General features: G+C 39.3%; 1 protein-coding gene across 3 annotated transcripts in view; it reads left to right on the top strand.

Moving 5' to 3' along the window:
- The first annotated feature begins 4,912 nt into the window (after positions 1-4,912).
- The window catches only part of LOC119916242 (carbohydrate sulfotransferase 15-like), a 38,332-nt gene continuing 16,998 nt past the window's right edge, over positions 4,913-26,246 (top strand). For 2 of the 3 annotated variants that reach the window (XM_038736182.1, XM_038736181.1), the window contains exon 1: positions 4,914-5,127. The gene's annotated coding sequence lies outside the window, so the exon portion shown is untranslated. Of the gene's footprint in view, positions 5,128-26,246 lie in introns of all 3 variants that reach the window. The other variant, XM_038736184.1, reaches the window with a different exon arrangement.

The following is a 26,246-nucleotide window of genomic DNA, read 5'->3' as shown; positions in this document are numbered from 1 at the left end:
TCTTCTATATATTATGTTTATATGCTACTAATTCCTTTTACCAAATATATTTTGAGGGAAACGTAATTGTATGTTCAGCGGCAAGTGCTCCTGAACATTTTCCAGTAGCACTTGCTAGGTCCCATTGTGGGACCTAGCAAGTAGGTTCCACCTGTGGTTATCTTCATCCAACAAAAGCACTTTAGTTTAAAGAGCACTCCATTGATTTAGCATTGCTGGACAGTTTAATAAAGAAGGATCAAGACTGATGGAGCAGAACCAGAAATATTGTCTTTTTTATGACATTTAGTCTTCCTCTTTTGGGATATTCGGGACATTCAGTGTGTTATACATATTAGTGAATTTCTTTAATCTTCAAACTTGTAGTCTACAGACTCAACCAATGCTTGGCGCAAGCGACATCACTTGAGGCAGTTCAGTAGAGTTCACACAGCTCCCTCTGGAGCCACAAAAGGCTTTACTCTACAGCAGTAGCACCCTCCAAGATCTATAAACGGACTTTAATACATACAATTAGTAGAGTTGGCCTTTAACAATACGGACAGATAGTGATTTTGGTGAAATGTTAATACAGTCTTGTCTTGTGTCTTTCTTCATGTCACTTTTGTCTTTTTAAATACTCAACGAAGACCACACTCTTTGACCAATCATAACCGTGTTGTGAGTGCCTAAACATAACCATACAAAGCGATAATCATGTTTTATTTGGTATATTTGATATAATTTACTGGAAGAGCGGATATTGTTGGGGAAACAAATTGAATACGTTGAAACTATATACTGGTGACCTGATTTAAAAGATTGTCATCTTCAGGAGGAATTAATAAATGTAGAATAATGTCAGCCTCATTCTTTAAAAGCTAATTGAGATACTTTAAGAGCTACTGTAAATGAAACAGGTTAAAAAAGAGACCTTTTGAATTTTTTTAAGGAAAAGTTTTTATTTGGTTAAGATGATAGGGACAAAGTCAAAGAGATTCGACACATCTGTTATTTTTCTGAAACTATTCTCATCATCTAACTAACAGCAATATTCTATGATATTATTTAGTATATGTTGGACTTTTTGTACCAATCCATATCTTATCAGCAGTATTTTTAATTTTTTTCAGTTAAAGATGAATAAAGCCATTTTTCTGTCTCTGAAATTGCATTCCAAGATCTTTGTTCAGCCCTTATAGTGGTGCTGAATAGCTTTTACAAATATCATTAGGGTCGCTCTGTAATTACTGTTCAGCCTTGACATACACAACATGGAAAAAAAGATGAGTTATGCTTAGGCTGGAAAGAACTGTACGGCAGCAGCTACCTGAGCGCCTGGGACCTCAAACCACACCTAGCAACAAACACATTTGCACTGAAGACAAAATAAAGACATGTCAACCCATTTTCATGAACCAAACATTGGAAACATATTCTATTCAGTGGAAATAGTAAATCATTCAAGCATAAAGTCAACTTCACTTGTACCTTAGAAATCCCCTGTAAGATTTTTATCAGGCATCTTTTCCAAACCCTCTCACTAACTGGCATGTGTAAAAGCTATTATTTCTAATCTCATTTGACTGACCTGCTGGGTTCTTTGCAACATTTTAATCTCTCACCTTTATGCATAATACAAACAACTCAAAGAAACTGTGTTAGAGGCGACAGTGGTGCGCTGTTCGTGAAAATACTCCTTAACAGAGGAACCGTGGGGGGTCTCGCTCCGCTCAGAGACTCTTCGCTGTGTTTCTTTCTCCAGATATAAATAGGGGTGGATGCAGTAGTCTCCTCTTAATTCAAGTGAGATAGAAACTAATATCACAAATCCTGGGATGGATGCTACTCTCATGAACACCAGTGACATTACAGAGTCATTCTTGATTCAACTACAAAATAGCTCCAATTTAAAGGACATATAAAACCTGAGACAACCTAACATCGTTGAATATTTTGTGGTTCTTTGATCAAAATTGGAGGTTAGAAAATCCGGTAGGTCAGTGGAAAACTGCTACACTATGAATTGGATTTGCTGGCCACCAATACTGTGCAGTGATGATTTGACAGTTATAGTAATAAATAACGCACAAAAAGGAAATACAAATTTCTAGCCTAATGCAAAATATTAGCACTTTGATCTTGGGCATGCCGTTTTTGAGAGAGCAATACTAGAATGTGTGTGACAAAACAAGCAATTGGTTGCCATGGCCAAACTGTATTACCTGAGGTCCTGGTCCAAATATCTGGTAATTCATTTCTGTGGAACTGGCACTCATTGGAACTCACATATTTCCTACTGTGGCCTTCCTAATATGCATGATGAAACAAACAAAATAAATGATGGTATGTGGTTTTCTAAGCTGAGGCCACACAAGACCAGCAACTTTTTTTTTGCATTTGTTTCCTTTTCGGTTATTTCCACACGGCTTTCACAGAAACAGAGGCTGAGACAGGCTATAGCTCAGAGGCAGATGTCTGACGTGGGGCACACTGCAGGCAGGGTGACTCATGTGCTCTGGATGACTTGCTGTGGAGACAACCAGCCATTACGCAATTACTTCACCATCATCATCATCATCACCATCATCATCACCGTTGTTGCCATCAGAAGCTTTGAGGACTTGTAAACAGTCTTCCTAGTCAAATAGATTGATATTGTCCTCGGGCCAGATATACAGCGGCCAGTCAGAAGAATTCATATTGCGTGAGAAGATGAAATTCTTGAAAATCTATAACCTCCCTCGGGCTAGTTGTTTATTGCAATAAACAAAAGGGTATATACTGCAAAAATGTTGGAGGGTTTTGAAACTAGCATGTGGAAAATAGCAACTGAAAGCTTAATGGTTGCCATTGCGATGCTTGTGATGGTGATGATGATGATGACTGACTCAGCGAAAGCAGTAACAGACCCTTGGTGGCATAACAGAAACATGATACAACATATTTCCCTGCTGAGCATGCACTTAGCACAACTGCCTCTCGCAGACAGAATTGAGGCCGCATGTGGCTACACCGCGGTCAAGCTTCGATTTGTGTAGCTGCTGAATCTTCCGTATGAGTCATGAAGACTCATCTCCCTCATGCAAGAGTCTAGGTCTGTGTTTGTGTGGTGTTTCAGCAGCAGACACAGAAACCCAATGCTTTTGGGTGTGTTTGATGAACATGTCTGTTAACTCTACTCTGTCAATGTGCTGCTATTCTCTTTAAAAAGAGGATTTAATCTCAGTGAGATCATCTGTTTAAATAAAGGTTAATAAATAAAAAATATAAATGAATGTGAAATTTCCCTAGTGCATTTCTCTTATATCTATTTTGTCTGGAAGGCAAACAACTTTTTATTGTCTAAATTCTCTAAATATTGAGCATTAGCAGTTATATTATAATATTGTTGACACCACTAACTCACTGTAAGGTTAAAGCAGAGCAACGTAAACCATACAACCATACGGACATAATGTGGCCTCCTATAAATCCTCCTTTGCCTTAATGGTTTGAATAAGCAGCCAGTGAGCAGCAGCTGTGTAGGTGGCATCTGTTCCCTCCCCCACTGCCACCTGCCTACCCCTCTATACACTCTCTGAGGAAAGAGCACCTCAATAATACAATGATGGTCCAATAGAGACTTGGGCAATTATAGGTTTATGGTGTTTTCATATTTATTTAGAGACCTATAGTGCATTTTGCGCAGGAGCTGTAGATGAGATCAGTTAATGGTGAGCTTAAATGGTCAGTTCACCCAAATTAGAAACGGCTTATTTTCTCATTAACCCACAGTGGTCTCCAGACGATAGTTTTGGTTAAATTTTTTCTGTGTTTTGAGGTATCTGAGCTTTCTGCCTTTTAAAGCACGAGGCATTACAGATCCTATAAAAACAAAAACAAAAATGACATAATCCTACTGACAGCATTGCCTGTGTAGCCAAACCCTGATATAACTTATTCCTCTGTGCAGTGCCCAGTTGTTTTAACAAATTATTTATCCTTTTAAAAAATTACACTATATATTTGTGTTCTGTTGGAGGATTTACATCCTCAGTAGGAACCAATGGACTTGGGGCTTAGGGCCAAAGACAGGTCCGGGAAGTAGAGAGATAGATTAACACACTATTGGTTTTGTTCATTTCATGAGATTTTTTCACAATGTAGTAAATAAAGTAATAATTCTTAATACAAAACTATCTCCAGACTTATCACCATCAAAACAGTGTTTTTCCAGAAACAATTTGGTTAAATAAATAATCCATAGTGAACACTTTCATGGGATTAATTCATGTGTGCTGTATGCAATTTCTACCTTTTATCTCTATTAATTTTTTTGGGTTGGTAAATTACAATCTTGCTGCATGTATAAAGTGTGTACTGTAGATGTAGTAAAAAAATTATCAAGCACTTTCTAGGAATGCAATGGTCCTAATATGGGTGAAACATTTGTGCTTGTTGCTTTTATTTTTAATTAGAGGGAGAGGGATATGACATGCTGCCAGGAACGCTGCAGTTATATGGCATGAGCCTCACTAACAATAGACCTCTGGGATGTCCCTTGAATTTTTAAAAATGTAATCTTTCAATAGGCCTACTGTGAGCACCACAGATTAAATTCCATTTACCTCCGTTGTACTGGGATGGAGTCGGTAATCTGAAACTGATGTATAAAAACCTGGGCAAATTAAACCAATACTATATGCTTGGCTGTAGGCTATAATATTTAGGGTAAGTGAGAAATATGTAAAAATAAGTCTGACCCTTTAAATGTGTTTTTATGATGTTTATTCCTATGAAATTGTAGTAAAGGTCGTTTTCCTGTTTGTATAGTAATATAGACCTAGCTCTTCTTATTAAGAGACTCTGGCTTCCTCCCCCTTCACCCCTCACCCCACCATTAGTGACAGAGAGAGACAGACAGAGAGAGAGAGTCTGACTCCCACCGGTCATATCGGGAGCTTGAGAGAGAAGCAAAAGAGAAAGAGAAGCTGTCACAGACAGTCTACAACTTCCTCACATGTAACCGCCAGCGGAGGAAGAAATAATAATTACACGGATTTACAAATGCCATTAATCCTGTGACTGGGATGGAAATATATGAGCCGGCAACGAGAAGTTGTTTGATCCGAGTGGTAGTGTGAGCACAGCAAGAAGAAACTCATGGTAGGTTTTATTTCACTCAGCATTATATTTTTTCCTCGCCGTTCAGCTGTGTGCACTTTGATTTCTGGCAGTGCATCCCCCTTTTCATTGTCTCTATCGCGACCGTGTCGTTGGAGTTCATGCAGTCGGTTTTCAGGCTGTCTCTCTGAAGCGAGCGGCTGCAGAAATGGAAAAGTTTTTTTTGGGTGATTTGACTGTGTGTGCCCTGTATAAAACCGGAGACATCGCCAATATAACGGGCTCCTTTCAGCGGAGAGGCGCCCGCTGCCCGTATAGAATGAATGGGTCACTATGTATTCTAATCTAACTCAAGAGTTGACTCAGTTTTCTTCGGTTTAAAAAGGTAGACAGAGCTGCTGCTTGCAGAGTTAACAGCATGTGGACTCGCATGTCGTGGAAGAGTATCGGGGGAGATTAGCTGTAATCAATCGGGAATATCTAATGACGTCGCCATCAGTTCTATGAGCGATTGTTTTTATTCTAAACTATCAGAATGAGAGATTTTGTCACATTTTCTTCGCGGCTGTGCAGGAATATTTGGCATCCATTCATGAGATGCGTTGTTAGGCTCTTCAACAGTGAGAACCAAAACAAAAGGATCTCCTGCTGACCAATGAGAGCGGGGGAAGCCTCAGGAGGCACGGAGTGGTCCTCTCTTCTCTTTGTCCTAGGCTACCTGAGACTCACAGATAGACCACAGACTGCTGCAAGGCAAATATGGGACTGACTGGATGATGTCGGACCGATGGATCACCATGAGAGACATGTTCTGCTTTGCTTGATTAAAAAAAGATATTCTGCCTCTTTGCGCACACACACAGAAGCATGTCATTCATAACATTAGATGTCATGAAGAGTAGCATGTTCAGGATCTGAGGTGCAATCAAAGTAGCTGTTCACACAACATCATCCTTAATTGACTCCTAAACTTATAACAGTTAACTCATTCTCTTTTCACAGCTAAATGCATCTCAAAACATAAACATCTATGCTGCCGCTTTAGGGCTGATAAGTTTTGGTTAATGGTTAAAGAGGTGGTATTATGCTTATTTTCAGGTTCAAACTCTTATTTAGAGGTTGCACTAGAACATGATTACATGGTTTAATTTTCAAAAAATTCCATATTTTTCTCATACTGCACATTGCTGCAGCTCCTCTTTTCACTCTATGTGTTGTACGCTCCTCCCTTGAGCTACAGAGTGATGCATCTTACTTGTACAAAATCTTTGTTGGGAGTTGCACATGCGCAGTTCCCAGGTAAGGACTACTAGCCAATCAGAAGCAGAGAAGGGCGGGTCATAAGAAACAAGGTAGTGTGATCCAAAACAAAGCCGCTTCAGACTGAGACCATAATCTAGCAGATGGTAAACGTTTCTCACAAGTCCACAACCACACATCATTGTTCCACATCTTACCATAAACCACTACAAAAATCATCATATTTCAACAAAATTTTACATAAAGATTGGCCAAACAATTTGAACGTTTGCTCAGTAGCTTTCACATCAGGTGTAACATTAGCATTATAGCTATAACTTTAGCTGTGTTAGCCAACGTTTACAACAACTCCACACTTAAACAGTCTGTGAAGTTACATTGCCGTGTTTATTTTAAACATAATAATAAAAATGCTACTATATAGTGCAAATCGATAGACTCGATTGTGAATTTCCAGGCCCAAACAGAGTCGGAGTTGCATCGTCTTTAAGACTAAACGTTGAACTGTGTTCTGACGATCTATGTTGCCTTGCCGAAAAATGCTACTATATAGTGCAAATCGATAGACTCGACTCTACTCGGCCCTGCTCCGTTTTCCATTGCAGATAGTACCCAGAGATAGTACGTAGCTTGTCGTCATAGCGACACCACACACAATTGCCGCAACTTAATGTTCAATGCGACACACACACCAGCGATCCACACAGCTTTCTCTTTTTTAAGTTAAAACGTTTCAACATTCCTCAGAATGTAAAGACAGATAAGCGGTATGAAAACCCATTAATGAAATTCCATACGAAAACTGTAAAATATAAAACTTTCTGTTGCTGGCCTCTGTCTGGTGCACGCAATGATGATGCAGTGAATAGTGACGATTCTCTCTGACCAGTCAGCAGTCTGTCGTGTTTTCACGTTACATTTTAGTATCTCTCAGCTCGCTTGGAACCTCAATGGAGGTGAGGTGATACGAAAAAAAGTACCTGGAAGCAGGTACAGGTACAACATTTCTACAATGGAAAACCAAACAAAGGCGAGTCGAGTCCGCTCAGACTAGCTTGGTTTGAGGGCGTGCCTGACCCCGCTAGCTGCTTGGCAAGCTTTATGACGCGTTTTCATTGTGACGTCACAATGAAAGGAAGTGAAGGGCTGAACTACAAATGAGTTGTTTTCAGGCAGTTCAGAGCAGAGCTTTCTGTGGGAGATGGGAACTTCCTTTGGGCTGGACTTTGGGCTTTTTCACTTTGCAAACCTGTTACATGCACAAAAAAGAGATATAATTCAATAAATGAGAGGGGAAAAGCCAAAAAGCATAATGCCACCTCTTTAAGACATATCCTCCGGGCATATCACATACCCTCCTCCGTCTTCCCCTCATTACTTTTAAGTTGAATAGGTTAATGTGCAGAGTAACAAAAAGGGTTTTTGATTAAAATGCAATTTGTCAAATGACAAATCAACAATTTTAATGTCTGAGTCATTTATCAATCAAAAAATGGCAAGTATTCTCTGGTTCCAGCTTCTTAAATGCGAGGATTTACCGCTTTTCTCTGATTTGTACTGACTATTAGAGGAGTTTTGACTGTTAACTGGACAAAACAAGCAATTTGAAGATGTCATTTTGGGCTGTGAGGAACATTTGATGAGCATTTTCACAGTTTTTTGTTGACATTTTATAGAATAAACAAATAATCAATTAATCAGATAATAACAGGCAAAAAAAATTACTGTGATGCATAATGTTTACATGGCATGGCTAGACATGCACGCTCAGTGTGTAGCTTACAAGTTGACACAGCATCTGTGTGGGAAGTGGAGACGTAGGCGTCGTAAATGTGGTGGGGATTCTCTTTCTCTCTGCAATTTACTATTATACAGCAAGTGGGATGGATGATTAGAATGATTTAAATGCCACGACAGGGTGTAGTGTGCCCGGCCTCTAGCAGGCACTCTGTTTTGTTTGAGGTCATTTCATCTCTCCCACCACAGATTTCTGTGAAGCAACTGAAGCACTTTGATGAATTACTCTGTCCGAAATAAGTTTACTTATAATATTTCTATCTGATCATTCTTGATTTAGAGGCAGCAGTTAACTTTGGTCTTTGTAGTGGGTTGATGAAGTATTTAAAAGAACTTAAAGTTCATGAACGATGAATCACACTGCCACATGTTGTCAAATGTGCATGTGAAGCAGGGCTTTTGTGGAAAGACCGACAGATGAATGAACAATATTTATATCATAACTCTTCCATCAATTATGAAAAAACAAGACGTTGATGAATATTTCACCAGACTTTGATTACATGTAAATGTGATCACAGTAGGAAGTGCAGCCTTTAGGCTGAAGTTTCCATCATTGATTTTCATTAGAGATTCCAGTGAAAATACTTCATTGAGGAATAGACCTGCTGTAAATTCTGAATTGTTGCAACACAGACAAAGAGGGAATGCCTTTGTTATTGAAATCTTTGTTGGAGATTTCTCTAGGGAAGATAAGCAATTTAAATGGCGGAAGGAATCTCGGGGAACTCAATTTAAATGGCCCTTATTAAGGCCACTTCATCAAGAAAACTGGGGAGAAATTGGCATCCAACATGCACTGCACTGTTGCCCTTTTCAGATTCATGGATTTAAGGTAAACAAACACTGAGAGTGATGAAACATATCCTCATGTTTGGACTAATATAGAACCACAGACTGGATTAGAATGAGTCAGAAGATGAAGCAAGTTTTTCTTGTTTTAGTTTGTGTGTGTGTGTGTGTGTGTGTGTTTGAATGTCGGGAGGGTTGGGAATTGGCAGGCATTATTTGACCATCATGTTGTTACAAGATTGTCTTTGTGTAATTTGCACATTGAATTTTGTGCATCGGAGCAGCTTTTACAGTATTAGCTGAAAAACTTCGGGGTCCAGATGAAGACTTTCATGTGAATTGTTCTGCCATCCTACATTTAATGTCACACAGATTCAACATGCTGGTGCTCTTTTATTTACACACAGTTTTAATTTAATCATAGCAAATGGAATTTGATTCATGTTTTGCCCCAGCTGTGTAATGATTCACCACAATTACCTTGAAATCTCATCCATCCAACAGTGTGTTGCATGGCCTAGCTTGCTGCCAACTTCCTTTTGCTCCACTTTGTCTTTTGTGAGAACACAGGCTTGTCTAGGACATTTTGAACCAGGCGGGGCAACTGACTGTCCCAGAGCCTGAGTGTCTCATCCCAAAAACCACTAACCAGTCCTTTAGATGGCCTGCATTCCTTCGTGTTCCCAGTGACTCACACATTCTGGCCCTGCTCTGATAACTCTGACACCTCCCCCTCCACCTCTTCTTTGGGATACATTTCCTTTTTCAGCCTTAGAGCCTGAAGCAGCACTCTGTGTTTGTCAAATGAAGCATTTAACCTCTCTTTTAGGGGTCCTTTATTTCAGTCACTCCTGCAGGAAGCGTAGTGTCAAGTGTGCATCAGGGTCCGCTGTGCTGCTGGGGCAGAGGGCACGCAGACTGTCACATGGACACTCAACCCATATGTATGCAGGCAACATTAACACAAAACAGGGTCACATTCATAAACTGTACTTGGCATTTAGCCATTCTGTAATGTAGCCTTGCTGTTAGAGTTTGGGCATGTTTTGAAATATGACCTCACAGGATCAGATAGTCACCATAGTCCTTCTGTGCGTAGAGATTATTGGTTAGTGCACAATGATTAAATGAAATCAAATAAAAATATTTTTGATAAACAATTAAGTGTTATAAGTCATTTATCGACAAAAATGCCATGCATTCATTGGTTCCAGCTTCTCTGATGTGAGGATTTGCAGGTTTTCTAAGTTGTGTGTCATTGTAAATTTAATATTTTGGGGTTTAAACAGTTGGTTGGACAAACCAAGCAATTTTACAAAGTCACTTCAGGCTTTGGGTAATGACTAACATTTGTTTATGGCCCTATTACTTGTGGTTTAATTTTGATGGTTAACAAACTAAATACTGCACATCCTGAAACTGCTGTAGTGCATACACACACTTACCTCATCAGCATGCAGATAATGCTTTTTCATCAGCACAAACAAACTGTCAGATGCTGTTTTGTTCAGTGTGTCTATTTAAAAGTTAAGTCCTACGCTATTCAATAGCCTATCAAAACATGTCACTTCTTAAAGATGCCATCTTTAGCTTCACGCCTGTCACCAGTTACCCTTTGTTGCATAAATGTTTCATAGACAGATTGCTGTTTTTTGTGCATCTAAGTGACAGCAGGCTCCAGTTTTAGACTGAATGATCTGTACTAGAGAGAGTCTCTGGCTGCTCCCTGGCTGCGCTGAAATGCAGGAGTTAGACTTTGAAAATAATGGTGCATGCAGAAGCCCAGTGATGGATGGGTCCTCGAACGAAGTTATGTTATGTATTCCTGATTAGAGTAGTGGATCACTGGGCAGGATTTATGTGGCTGTGGAGGAGCAACCACTCCAGAAGATGCTGTCTGTCTGAAGCAGTGGTCTGAGGTTATTTGTCATTGTGACTGATGAGCTTCCAGTAATTAAGCTAACACGCTGATAGACATTAATCTGCTTTATCTCTTGCATGACTTGCATGGAAGTTTTTTTTCTACAATGTTATTGGCTCTAGTAAACAAGGAAAGTGTGGTGCCGTCTTGCATGCTTCATTTTCTTTCCGGTTGTGGTCAATCTTGTCATAGTCTGTAAGATCCAAAGTTTTTAAGAGTCATTTTGTCTTACCGTCATTACATGCAGTACTTGAGACATTTATAAGTCAGACACACCCCTTAAAAAAATGTAATAAATAAAAATGTGCCTGTAAATTTATACCAGTGGACACAATTATTTTCAGATGCAAACTTAAAAAAGATGAGAAATGGTTAATAAGCTGCCATACTGTATTGCCTTGGGACAACGTGTTCACACATGTTCACACATGTTCACACTTTTTCTTAGTGTATTTGTGAAGCAATAATTACAACATATGTGAGAACACAAAATGAAAACAACAGCTCACATATTAAAACCAACATGTTTTCAAGAAGTGTGTCACTTACCCCGTGTGTGACCCATGTTTTTTTTAAAATACCTGTAGGACACTTTTCTGCAATAACATGAGACATGTGTGTAATGTGGACATCGTGCTGGGACTTTGATGTGCTGAGTATGAAGGGAAATCTGGCATCCTGGAGTTGCTGTGTGCTGCTGCCAAGTTGGGGGTCATTGCTTGTATTAATGATGCATGGGAAACTAAACTGGCTTTTATTTCCCTAACCATCTGCACCCAGTTGTTATGTATAGATGGAGTCTGGCAAATGGGAACAGCCGCCTTTCGCAGCAAGTAGTTTGATTTATGGGACTGTGTGGTGTGAGGATATTACTTATTCAGAGAAAATTGTGTTTACAATTATGTAAATGTCCCTGTTTACTATGTACATTACTGGTCTTATCTCTTCATTATTAGCATTACAATTGTTGAAAAATAATGTATAGTTAAGGCTCATTGTTTTTGGCTTTCATCAAATTTTCAAGTAAACTCTTTTAACTCTTTTAAACATTTTTTACAAGAGCTGAGGTAGAGACATATAGTAAAGATGCTGTGTGACGTAAAAGCAATTGGTTACAGCAACCGATACATCAAACTTGCTTCCCCCCTGTGTAAGTCAAACCTTAATACACAGACATATTTTTAGATTCATTGTGACTCACACATTTTGAGCATATTATTATCTCTGACAAATTAACGACTTACCTGAGAATCATCATGTCCTTAAATTTCCTTCAATATCAAAGTAATCTAGTGATAGTTTTTCTGTACATTCATAAGTATACTGCAAACATAAACTGCTAACAGGTAATATTAGCATACTTTTAAAGGGTACAGTGTGTAAAAAGTTTAATTTAAGACATTTAAAAAAGAACTAACATTATCAATTGTGAAGAGGACACTGAGAACACTGTGTTGCAGAGATATCTACTTAAGTTAGCATGCTAACCAGCTAGCCCCGCTCGCCCTGTCTCGTAATACTTAATACCACTTTGTAAAACAAACCAATTAAACTAAAATGTCATGAAAGAAAAAAATCTTACACCTACTTTCATTATCAAATAAAAAAATATAACCTTAAACCTTCTGAATTCAGGTTTCTCTCTTTTATCAAGCTAATTGCTTTATTAACTCATTGTAAAACACACGTCATTCAAACATGACATCTAGGTTAGTCTTTCCACTGTTCCAACAATCACTAACTCTGGTTTGGTTGAAATAACCCCGTAATTCACAGAGTTAGATATGAAAATATTCTTGTTCAAGATGTGCTGTTGCTGCCTCTCTGATGCCCGACCTCAATCTTGATCCTATCCCTGCCTGAACCCACTGTGTCTTTGGAGTCCCCAGTGTCAGAGTCCTGGTTTGAGCCACACCTCGGTACTGTATTCCCTGTTGTCAAAATGGCCTCCGCTGGTCTCGGAGGCTTTGTTTGGTTCACAGCGAGGCTGCTGAGCATGGTTCTCTTACCCACTCACCCGGCTCCAGTTCTGGTGCCCATTCACTCAGCTACAAGGACTACGAAGTTAGCTGCATGGCTAACTGAGCTAACTGGGCAACAGAAGTTAGCAGCAGTAATGACTCACTGTACCTTTAATGGTGCCAAATTGTCAAATATAGACAAATATAGGCTAAAAATAGCAGGGCTCAAGTTGCAGCCCATAGGTAATAAATTATACTAGCTGTTTATATTCCATAAAGCATTATAGGAATGGTAGTTCCAAAACTTATGACATGAATATCCCCCAAGATGAATAATAATAATAGGAGAGAAAAGAATCTATGAAATTGGTTTTGTAACAATCGCTTTGGAAGACACTGACAAAGGATGCATTTTTTGGCTCAGGTGTGAGGACAGGTTGGGAAATAAGGGATGTTTATAACACCATAAACATCCTCCCAAGTTAAGTTTAAATCAAAAGAAATGTTTTTTTTCATCCAATTTTCACACTTTATTTTTATATTCCAAATAAACACTGATACATTTCCAGAGAGAGAGAAAAAACACACACTCACTTTTAAAATCTATATTTACGCAGCCACTGGCTCATGAATGCTTTCATGTGTTGACATGGAATCCCTTAGGTTAGCAGAAAAACCCAGTATTAGTGGTTGTGTGTGTACAGACTGTATCTGTCTTCCAGATGTCACTCTAATGGCCTATGAGGACAATATACAGCACCAGGGAGAGATCTGTTCATTTTGCAATTACCTCCAGCAACTCCTTTTATATGAGCAATTGTGAAACCTTTCAGTACCACCCACAACCTTTTCTCACTGCAGTGTTTTTTTTGACTGACCCACAAAGCACTGAGATTTTTCATGTCATTTCACAACACTGACCACTTTTCTGTCTCATCATTGAACTGCAGACAAGTTAGATTCTGTTTTCTCCATCTTCCAAGTACTGTAACGGAACGCCTGGTTTAGTTGGTGATTATGAGTGCAAGCAGCAGTGGGTTCATTTAACCAAAGCAAGAGGCGGCTGTGTAACTAGCTCAGACTGGTAAACAAAAAAACTTGCAAGCACTTGCCACCTAGCTGCACATCTGTTAGAGTTCAAAGGTCAACATCGAGTTCCGTTTACCAGACAGCCTCGAAATGTCCAGCAGAAGCGTCAGACGCACCTGCAAGGCTGTTTGCATTTTTCAGACTTTTTGGCAGGGAAGAGATCACACTCCGACCTGGCCCGGGTCACAAGGAATTTGTACAAATGTTATTTTCATCGCTACAGCTATCATTTTGTTGGATAATCCCTGCCAAGTTAATTTAGAGCTTGAGTTTTATATCTGTGCAGGCAGCACCTGCCAGTATGAATCTTTGGCGAACCAGAGACATTTTTACACTTTGCAAGATAGATGTGCTGATCTCTCCCCTTCCCTCCATTTCTCAGGATGTGGCCAAGCAGGTAGAGTTATTATTAAACCAGGGTTTTTTGTTGTTGCTACAATCTACTTCCTGAGCATACTGAAACGGACAGATGAATTATTATAATTTATGCTAAACCTCACACTTACAATTACAGTGTAAGGGATCCTTCGTTGGGATAGGCAACATATTGGCCTCGACCTTAAAAATTAAGATACCATGCAATCAATCCTCTGTATTAAAAGGAGACCTCTTTATGCTCACCCTAAATTTAGAGAATTAACCTGACTGCCTGTCTGTTAAGCCTGCAGAATTTGTCCAAGCCTTCATTATTGTGGAAACATGCATAATGTAGCAGGGAGAAGATAAAGTACAGCGTCTCATAAGTTAAAAATCTACCGGGTAAGTTAATATTATGGATCCGCTGGGATGCCCTCCAGTAACCTCTCTAAAACTGTTTGTATCAGGCCCACTCCTAAGCGGCGGAGCAGTAAGCCAGCTGATTCAGTAATAGCCTACGTTTTGTTAATTCACACGTTTTCTTGGCAGTCATAGGCTAACACGCAATCCACACACATATCCCTATCTGGCAGGAGGCTCAGCACCGTTTCGAGATGAAACTCTGACTGTTAACTAGGTGTGAAATGCTACTGCACAGGATTACGATACTTCTACAGGAGAACCTTGAGAAAGCAGGGAATTAAAGACGAAACAGGGAGCCGCTCTGAAAACATCACAGCCCGCGGTGCTTCTCCTCATGATCACACATAGTCACAGATGGAAAGGCGTAGTCTTTAATAACTTGGCTGACTTTTTTCAGTTCGCTGAGTGGAGACGGTGCATTGCTGGGTGTCAACAGCATCAAAGTTGAATCTGCAGAGAAAAGCTGAATTTCTCTGATTGCGTTGAGCTACTCCTGGAATTCTCACAACTGCAGGATTTGAAAAAGAGGTTTGTTTTTTTGGGTGAAACTCAAGATTTTCTCCAGATTTGGTCATATCCTGACAAGTAAACGTAAAGATGAGAGCAGGGGGCAACTTAACTGGAAAGAAAGTTTCTCTCATGCCTAATTTGATTTAACAAATGAGCTCCTCTTAGTTTCCTTACTTGGCAGTTCAGACCTCAGTGACTTCAACTTATATGAGTCCAGGGTACCATTATCATCATCATCATCATTTTCTGTCTGCTGGGCTGGGCCACTACTGGAGGTTTTAAAATATAAGTGTCACCAGAGAACAATGAATCACAAGCAACCCTGAACATCCCATGTGTCGCTTTCATTCACTAAATGAACGACTAATAACACCTCTACACATTACAAATTCATCACACAACCATTTTGTTAACCTCCAAAATGACGCGTAGTAGTGACATATAATTCGGGAACTTTATATAATCACACTGTTGGCTGCTAACAAGCTGTAAAGTGTTTACTAATCAGACTTAAGTGTGATAGATTTAAAACAATTAAGTTATGATTTAATTGCATTCCCCAAGCTGGAGCCACAGAATAATAAGTCACCACTCGGAAAAATGTCAGCACTGTCAAGTAAAAAGCTCTTATCTTCATTTTTAACGCCCTTTATTTCTTCATTTGATGGATTATGTATGTATTAAAAAATCTTTGCAAAACATTTTGATAACTAATTAGAAGAACTAAAAACTGCATGGTTTTTGAGGTAAGAACAACTTTCTCACTACATGAAACAGTGGTCCCCAAATGGGTCAGGAACCCCAATGGGCAAGGGTCACGAAATGGTTAACAAAATAGGAAAGCAGAAAAAATATTTTGTGTGAATTACTAGCTTTACCTAACCAAGCCTCTAAAAATACTCAAAAAAATAGAGAAGAATATTCATTCTTTGGGCACTTTGGAGATTGGTTACAACCTGTGGGCACAAGTAGGCAGCTTTGTTTAAGGAGATCACAAGCCAGAAAGTTTCAGAACCTTTGTCCTAAAAAGATACCATTTCACAAATGCAAGATTTTCACCTGTAAGTGATTTTTCCTCCTAATGGTGTCCAAATGATTTACAGCCGGTCTGTCAGTCGGTCACAAGTTTGTTGCATGTTTCTCAAACTTTTATGTTCACTGTTGATGCCTTCTGATGGAAACACATTCCAATAGTGGAGCCACTATTGGCTCTCATGGTAGTTCCACTGAGTGTATGTTTACTAAAATACATACTGTATTTATATGTTGCGCAGATGTGCAATAAAGGCACATTTTTATAGCGGTTTACCAACTTGAAGTGCAGTGTGATGCAGTGTCCAGAGCATAGAAATTTTTACAGATGTGTCTTATACAAATGTCAGGGGTGTCAATGGGCAACAAAATGTAGATGTAAAATACCCTAAAAATGTAATAATACCCCTTAAATGTAAAAATAGCCTTGAAAGTTCTACCCACAACATATTTTCTTCTTTTTATACAAGTGTTAAGGCTTTTCCTTAAATTTTCTGTGAGTCGATTTTGATCGGAGCTATTTCTGCTGCACTGTGGTTTCAGAGGCAGTCCACTGAAAACAGTAAACATTCTCATTGGATTAATTACCAACTGCTTTCCTCCAGGTCTGTCTGACTTGTGAAAAAAGGAAGATTAACAGTAGATTGAACTTTGGTCCACATGTAGAGAGCCTGCGTGTCAGCTCTGATAAAGAGAGTGAAGAGGTGAGCAAGAGCAGGCATTGGTAGCAGGCGTCATTTGCAAGTGATGAAAAGGTCATCTGAAGGAAGAGGTCAGATTAAGTGAAGGGCCAAAATCTAACATTTACAATTGTATCACGGTTTTCGGCATTATGCTTGTGTTTCTCTCTTATTTTCACTTCTTAGTTGGACTGTTGCATGGGAAGACTCTTATCTGGAAAACAGTTCTGATGCTAAGTTGCTAAAGGAGATTGATATAAATATTTAAGGCTGAAGTTGCCACCCACATTATTGGCATGATGGAAGTGGATGAGAAACCAATTAGGCACATATTTCACGAAACCCCAAAACATCCTGTCCTCCTACACAGCACTGAGTGTCCATGAATAGTGAAAAGTGAAATTTCATGACTTCTCGTTCACTTAGATTTTTTCCCCCACAACTTACTTACAATAAGTTTCCTCTGTTAGTCAGAATTCTTTAACACCTACATCTCAAAATCTATCAGCAAGACATATTCATATTTTACAAACAATATCAAGAAACAAAAACATCTGACTTCTGACACAAAAAGCTACACAAAAGATGAAAATGGAGAAACTGAATTAAAGTGACTCAAGGATCACTGTTCCAAAGATATGTAAAAAAAGAAATATTCAACAATAGCAGGAAAAATATGGAAATACACATAAGGATGTCTCCAGAAGTATTTAAATTCATCAGGGTATACAATTTCTAAAGTTAAATAATAAGTTACAGACACATCACATCGAAGTTCATCCTGATCAATTATTCATTGGAAGCTGCTGTGCGAACACAGCACTGTTTTGCATATGCCCCTCAAACTTGAAGCTTCTTTTCATTCACACAAAAATTCCTTGATTGTTTATTGTGTTAAAGATGCAGTCCTTCAAAAAAACTTACCATAATTTCTTCATAATGTGATGTAAATTACACTCCCATACCAGATAAGACACATGACCTTTCACCTTTCCTCTTATCTCTGAATAATTTTTTCCACTCCCAATTTAGCCTCATTGTATGTGTTCCATGAGGAGACCAGAGCACCCCATGCTTGCAATCAATAACTTAAATGGCAGCCATTGTTTTTCTACAGTTAATAACAACATCATAAGCACTTATCCACCTAAGATGGAGCCCTGGCTGTGGGAGGCTGTCGGTGAAATTAAAATAATGAATAAAAGATAAGACAGAAGAAAGTGCTGAACTGGGACTCACGAGATCCCAGCTGAGCAGCAGTTATGAATCCAGGTCAGAGGCCACGTTTCTCACTACTCTCCACCGCAGTGAAAGCATCCGAAGGCCGTGTTGATAATTTGACCCGGCGGCTCCTCAGTCGGGTCATGGTCAGGTCCTCTAGTCTCCTGGGGGGGCCTGCTGCCTGACTTCCTGGAGATTAGATTCTGATCTTTGGTCAACAGTGTGTGATCTAGGGGAATGTGACAGATTACTTCTCCCTGGGTAATATGATGAATGAGTCCACTCTGAGACAGTGAACTGATCTTCTTTCTCTTGCTTGTGCTACATGTTTGTGCTTTACATGATTTGATTGGGCTGCAGCTCCTGGGGGTGCTAAAGAAGGAAGTGACTTATTTGACAGGTCATTGTGCTCCTGGTCACTGTATTTTCTGTGGGCTTTGCATTACATTGTTGAGATATAACCCAAGGCAATCCTTTTTCCAGGTGTTTCTCTTGTACTCCCAAACTATTGTAAGAATTAATTTCATGCTTCAGTAGCTTACTTTGATTCTTTCTCCATTTACTCCCACAAGTGATGATTTTTCCAATTGATTTAATCTATTAAAATATATACTCCATAGTTAAGCATTTAGTTTGATGATTTAAATGGGATACAAAAATCTAGGTGAAAATAAATAACTGGTGTGTAACAGCTCATTTGCATTTTCTCTTTACCTTCTATTACTTTTTTACTTAATTTTTTTAGATGACCTCATCACAAAAGGAGATCATTTACCGGAAACTGCAGTGGTCAATATCTTCTTGCAGCCTCAAATGTGAAATATAGTTAAAGCTGTGTTCTTTAAGATTTTCATATAATCAAACCCCATTTTTGATACAGTGGTCTTTTAGCCTTTCATTGTACAGTATTAACATTCAGTAATTACATTTCTATATTGTGGGTAGCCTACTTTATTGGTCTGCTATTCGTGCTATCGATTCAGATTACCATGATATGCACAAGGGATTCACAGAAAATGATCCATGCATGTAATCCTAATTCATTTTATCTCTGTTAACAACTTCACTGTTTACTGTTCACTATCTGTATTAAGTTACTTCTAATGAGCACTGAACATTTCCTACTGCAGCTGCTTCACATTAAAAGTGCTGAACTGTTACCAGTAACCACGGGTTTCACCAAATAAACACTTAATTTAAAAACAATCTGCAGTAAAAAAAAAAATATATATATATATATACTGTACATATACTGGGGGAGGCAGTAAGTGTCATTAGCAGCTATTTACTGCCAGCCCTCTTCAGCTAACCACAAGGTGTCACATGACAGGATGAGTCTCATGGCTGCACTACCCTAGCAGTTGCCTCATGCTGATCTTTAATTATTGTGAGTGGCCTGGTGGAAAAAACATTTTTCTCCAGCTGACACAGCAGTGACACATCCTTTGTTCTTCCTTCTGACTGCTTCTGTCCCGTTCTTGTGCCAACAGCACTTCCTGTGCTTTTGGTGGACTTTAACCAAAATCCACTTCCTGTCTCATGCAAATGTCAAGAGTTCATAGTAGTGAGGATGAGAAGATGGTTTCTCAGAAGAGAACATACATTATATGCGTGTTTACAGCCCTTCAGCAAGTATTGGCTTTTACAGTCAGCTCATCAGCCATCTGTCTAGAAAAAGCCATAATGGGAAAGTGTCCGAGTCTGCAGGCGGAACTGACATTCTGCTTACAGTGTGAAGTCATTAGCTGTTTGCTCTATTCTTCAGTTTTTTTTATAAGTGGTCCTAAAGGGGAAATGGCTTTTTGCACAAACTTGTTCCTGAGTCACAAACCGTTTCTTCAGTATGACAGTGGATGGTTGAAATCAGTCTGTGAGAATAGGTCGACAGTACTCCTGGGCAGCTGCACAAAAGGACTCTGTGGACAGAATGTGATGTTCTATTCTCAAGGTCTCCCAAGTGTCTTTATTGCAGGGTTTTCAGTCCATTCTGTCATTTTGTGCTCATGTTTTATGTTCCTCCACACCTTGAATGTAGCAAAACTACAGAGCTTGCTTGATTTATATCTTTTCTCTGGCTCTGTGGTTGTGAAGCTGAGTTAGCAGCAGATTTTAAAGTTAGTTAGTTATTTTATGGTTTATGCTGTGCATATTCCATTTGTGTTAATATTTCTTTACTACTGCCACAGATAACACTATGAGTCTATAGGAAAATTCCATGTTTGTGTCTGTTTAGGGTAGAAGCAACACTGCAACAACCAAGCTGCAAGAATTACTTTACACACCTTCACAATGGACCAGGACTAATGACTTGTTTATATTATGTTCTCTTGTTTATCAGTCAGTACATAACCTACTCTGTGCCTCATTCTGTCTTTAGCGTTTGTAATGCATACTGTGCATACACCAAGGGGGTAAGCCAGAGATCGGACAGTGAAGCCGACCAAAGCCTGCATGGAGGGATCCATGTAGGCCCAAAAATGACATCAAAACCCTGTGACACCCCGTCGCACATGAGAGTTGTAACCGTATTGCTTGGATATAAGCTCTCAGCAATCTAAAAAAACTATTCGGCCATCAGTGACGCTGCGTTGGTGTTTCACAGGTGAGCCTCGTAGGTGGGCTGATTAATCAGTGACGATCCGAGTCAGACAAACACACTGAGCCATGAAACGTTTTGTTGGTTGAAGCTACGTAGCTACCAGAATTACGGTGTTTCTGCAGTTTCATTAAACCACAGTTATGCTGCGTGATCATGCGCAGTAGACGCTGGTGCCAACAGGAAGTAGCCCTGTAGTAGTATTTTATTGGTCCAAAACTGGCTTCACTCCTCTCCATTCAAATCAGCGGAGTGGCTTCGTCCAGTAGTATACTGTCTATGGCATACACAGAGAGTATGAAAATGTTTACTGCCTCTGCCCAGTGACATCCAGATTTCCTCCTTCATCATGCACACGTCTCTGATTTAACGCATGACTATAAATTGGGTAACCAGTGATTCATTTGTCATTAAGGAGTTAACCATTTTTCATCGACTCTTGTCGATGTGGTTTATGTGTCTGTGGTTATATGGATCAGGCTTGCGTGAGCTTATCGACTCACTCGGTGGAAAACCACATGTAGCAATCCACTGTGTCCCGATCTCCAACAGAACCTCTAATCTGCCTGTTGCTCCTGCAGATAAGTAAAGTTTAAGCTGTCATGCTATGTAAACAGCACTGAATAATAAAAGATACTCTGACATACAAGTAAAACCTCCCTTTTCTTGTCCCCTGATGACAGATAAATATACTGAGGCAAATTGTCTTACAGAGTATCTTTAAGAGTTTCCTGCACCATTTTTCAAAGAGAAGCGTTGAATTGTAAATGGGTTAGCGTTATGCCCAATAGACAAAAAAGGCCTTTTAATCTTCCACAGCAGTTGGAAATGAAAACAACACAGGTCTGTGGATACTAAGATATTTGAACAATTTTCTGTAATAAGGAGCAACGAGTTCTCTGAAGCCTAAGAGGAAGCTGGTGCTTTACTGTGAATCAAAACAAAAAGGGCATTTCAGGGGCCCATCAGCAGGTCATGCAATTAATTTCCTCAATTTAAAATACCACAGAGCTGAGGAAGTAGGACAGTGTGCTCTCAGCTGCACAGATTGCTTCTCTAGCCAGGTATAATGATCATTTGTCGCTGTGGTTTGAGGAATGAACGATTTAAGGACTGTGGACTATTTTTGTCATTCCTATTGAGAGAATTTACATCAGTATGGAATATGACCACAATTTATGGACAGCATAGGAAAAATATCCCTACCCTGCAAGTGAAGTCCTGTGTAGTATGTTTGTGTCCCCATTTTTGTCTTTACAATCAATGCCAAAGAAAGCACATTTTCACACTGACAGGGTGAGAAAAGCTGTAATATAACCAGTTTGAAATTTTATTTGCTACAGCAGATGACTTAATAGTGGTGAACAAGAATTGATTTCGATTGGTGCATTTATATGGTATAAAAAATATCATCTGTCCGTCTATGCTGCAGCTTTTCACAAAAATAATCAATCATCCGGCATTGACAGCGATAAACACAGAGAAAAAATTGTTAAGCGAAGAAGAAAAGGTACTCAAGAGAACAACAATTAGCTGCCAGTGTGTGAGATTGGTTGGTTTTTCCAGAGCTGGACAGCTAGGAGCCGAGTAGACGGCTGACTTTCAACAAATCTGCCTGATTGCCTGTTTCATTGATGTCTCTGAATGACAGGGTAGACAGTATGGAGAGGTCCCCTTCTGATGAGTTATTAAGGCTGTGGCAACTCCATTTGCACCACACATGGAGAGAACCATCAGCACAGCATGCATGTCATTACCACTGATGCCAGTGTCTTTGAAGTTAATTACAATCATTATGAATTTGAGTTATCTGTGTGGCTAATGTGTTTGATCTTTCCAGTCAGATGACACTTAAACTTTTTGACATACAGACTTCCTGAGTGATACGTCTCTTCTTGCTACCAGTTTCTAATAAAGCATACTTTATAAAGGGTTTATACTTTGTAATGTTATTAACTGCTTTTGGGTTTCTATGTTCTAATAAACTTTTTGGCTGGTGTATATATGTATATATATATATATAAATAATATATTATTATACATATTAATACACATATAATTTATTATTATTAATGGTCAACATATCATTATTGGACATTTTTAAACTTCCAAATATTATATATTAAAGGGTGAATATGAAGTTTTCATTGGCCACTAGCGGTGCGGTTTTAAGACTGCAACCAGGCGTGTGCTCATACGCGTGCTTGAACCATAGTCTTGACCTCATGAGCGAGCATAATCGGAAATACAACGCCTTTATACAGGGAAACACCGGCATGCCAGCTCTGGCTTTTCATTTAAAGTTCCTGGCTGAGAGGCAGATCAACACCGGCCCCGTACCTTTCATACAGCACAACTGGCATATTGGCTCTACTACTCCCGGATAAAAGGCAGTGTGAAAGCGGCTATAGACAGACAGCTTCATAAAACAATGGAAACCCAGGTAAACTCCCACTAAAACCTTACAGTAATATTTTTATCAGCTTGAGGTTGAACTAATTCATGCTCGTTACATGCTAATGTGATACGTCTGTTGAAGTGTGGTTTTGTGTTCATGTCTTTCCTCTTTTAGTCTGTTTTTGGATTCTGTGTTCCTATAGCTTTATTTGATCTTGTCATGTTTTAGGGTTTTGTAGCTAAGTGTAGTCCTTTGTGCATTCGCATGTTTAAGTTTTCTTAGTATCTGTCTTGTCTCATATTCTAGTTATGTCCTGCATTCTTATCCGTGTCTTAGTGTATACTCCTGGTCCGTGTACTTTGATATTATTTTGTCCATGTTTGCCCTGCGTTCTGTTTAATCTTAGTTCAGTCTATTTTCCCTGTTAGTTGTAGTTTTTTGGTGTATTAGTGATCTGTCTGCTTATGTTCTGGTTCAGTCACTTATTCTCTGTTTCTTCCTGGTTATCATTAGTTTCCCTATGGCCTTATTGGTGTCTGTCTGTTTTCCCCCGCTGTCTCTCGGCCTGCGTCTCGTTAGTCTCATGTCTGTCACCTGTGTTACTCCCGCCCTGCTCATTAGTCCCTGGTGTATATATGTTTGGTGTTTCTCTTCAGTCTTCGTCTGGTCATTGTTTGTGTTACCCCCTGTCTGTCGTGTGGATAGGCTCTGTCTCCTGTTGTCTGCCTTGTTTGTCTTGTCACCTTGTACTTTTGGATATCTGTTGGGATGACCTTGTTTTTTGGATTCTGTTTACCAGCCACTCTATCAGTAAATGTGCTCGCCTTTTGTTTGTTTTGCCTCAAAAAACCCCCGTTGAACTGTACCTCCTCTGCCTTGCGTCCTGCGTTTGGGTCCTCCAACCTGCCTCACCACCACTAACCTTAACAACGTCCCAAAATTGTGCAATCATTTTGTGTTTATTTAAAATAGCCGAACAGTCATATTTTTTTCAAAACCTCAGGGTTTAACATTATCCTAAATACGGTGAATGACAATCAGTTTTATTTTCATGTATAAATGGTGAATGCAAGTGATAAATGGAAGCAGCGCCCAGGTGGAGCTTTTGTCATGGGAGCAGTTGCGCCGTGTATTTAAGTATAGATAAAACAACAATAAATCTAAATTGAATTTTGCGAAGCAAACAGCTGCAGGTCCAAGCTAAAACAAATCGCTCCACATTTGCTTTTTACTGTGGTCCACCACATACACACACAAGCCGGCATATAAAAAAATAAATACAAAACCCCAAACTTTGTTGCAGGCCTGTTGCGGTGCTTGACAGCGACGATACATAAACTATGGGTCCACTTCACTCAAAGGAGCAACAGCATGAAAGAGTTTTTACCTTAGGTAACAGTTCAATCCACTGTGCAGAGTTCAACAGTCTTTCTCGGCCTCCAGCAAAACAAGGGCAAGCAGGTCCAAAGATGGCGTGGTCTGTCTCGCGCTCTGCAGCTGTAGTCTCTCGGTCTCTGGTGGCGAACAGGAGTGAAAGCGTGCGTCCAAACTGGCTTGGTCTGTGTCCCTCGTTCTGAAGAACTCTGAGCTTTGACTTTGCAGTTGTAACTTTCAGATAACTCTTCAGAGTTTTCACATCAAACAGTGAACTAGGTCAATAGTATGCACTTTGCTAATGAATGCTAACACAGAACACTGTCGGCAAATGTGCTACTGACAACTGTAGGATACAGTTCGAGCAGAAATGTCTTTTACTTCTCACCAAAAAGTACGCACGATGGTATTCTGTGCTAAGAGTGTCGAGTGGATAGTCTAAAACACCAACTTACTACATACTACTTTGCATGAACTACATTCTTACTCTCTCTTCCTGTGCACCTCTGAACCCCCGACATAGACCAATGAATGACCAGTATTACCCTTATTCTTACATACCACTTACTCTTTACTAGACAGAACTCTTCAAAATAAAACATTTATAACTGCACATATCTTAAACATATGTATTACACTGTAGCTTTTTAATCTTTTATGAAATAGCTTGTAAACCACATTTTTAACAACAATGAATTTTTTTTTTTTCCCACATGCTTTATATGCTTTTTATCAGTTAATCACAATGTATAGCATTTTTAACCCGGCTACATTACCATTACATAATTTCTTGCAGGCTAAATCAACACTTTGATATAATACCGGTAGTACACAGGATAGTAATATGGGTCGCTTATAAGTAATGTGGAAAGCGATACAACTTTGCACCGGATAACATGAGCTAACATGACTTCAGCCTTTCTGATGTTGACTGTTTTCACCCGACATCATCTGAATCTCGTTTGGTCTGATGGGCTTCAGCACATAAAACATTGTTGTTTTGTATCCTTACATGGAGTTTATGTTGGAGTCTGCGTTGTGCTGGGAGCCGGTCGTTTTATGGTGTTAGTGGACTGCATTTCTTAAGCAACAGAGAAAACAGGCGTGTGCTTAATTGGTAAGTGAGGCTACAGACCATTGACAAAAATGCAGTAAAAATTTGATTTATTAATAAGTGACTTAATTGAAAAACTACATATAGCCCCCCCAAAACAATTAAAATAAAAGTAATAAGTTAAGCCTGAATAATAAATGTATAAAATAAATATCCTGCTTTGTCACGATCCTGTCTGTTGTCTTGTGTTTCCTCTGTTTAGCCTTGTTTATTTCATTGTTCCTTTGCACGTCCAATTTAGCTCACTTAGTACCTGTTCTGTCTCGTATCTTGGTTTATTCCTGCATTTTAGTTCTGTGTCTTAGTTCATGTCTTAGTGTTTATTCCTGGTCTGTGTACTTTGGTGTTGCCCATGTCTCCTCTGTGTTATGTTCTTAGTTCAGTCTGTTACCTCTGTTACATTTGTAGTCTATCTGTATGATTAGTTTTTAGTCTGTTCTGTGTTCCAGTTTGTTTCTTCTCTTGTGTCAGTTGCCTGTGCCTTGTGTTCAGTGTTCAGTCTGCTTGTTTCATGTTTGGTTTAGTTTTCATCTGTTGAGTGTTCACTTTGTATTCTGCATTTTGGTTTGGTCCTGGTCTGTTGTCGCATGCTTTACTTCCTGGTTTATTTTGTAGTAGTCTGGTGTTTGTGTCTAG

This window comes from Micropterus salmoides, unplaced genomic scaffold, assembly GCF_014851395.1.
Source record: "Micropterus salmoides isolate LMB-PRFRI ecotype aquatic unplaced genomic scaffold, ASM1485139v1 Ms_hic_scaffold_21, whole genome shotgun sequence".
Lineage (NCBI taxonomy): Eukaryota > Metazoa > Chordata > Actinopteri > Centrarchiformes > Centrarchidae > Micropterus > Micropterus salmoides.
The sequence above is the reverse complement of the archived record's forward strand: the minus strand, read 5'-3'. Positions and strand labels throughout refer to the sequence as shown.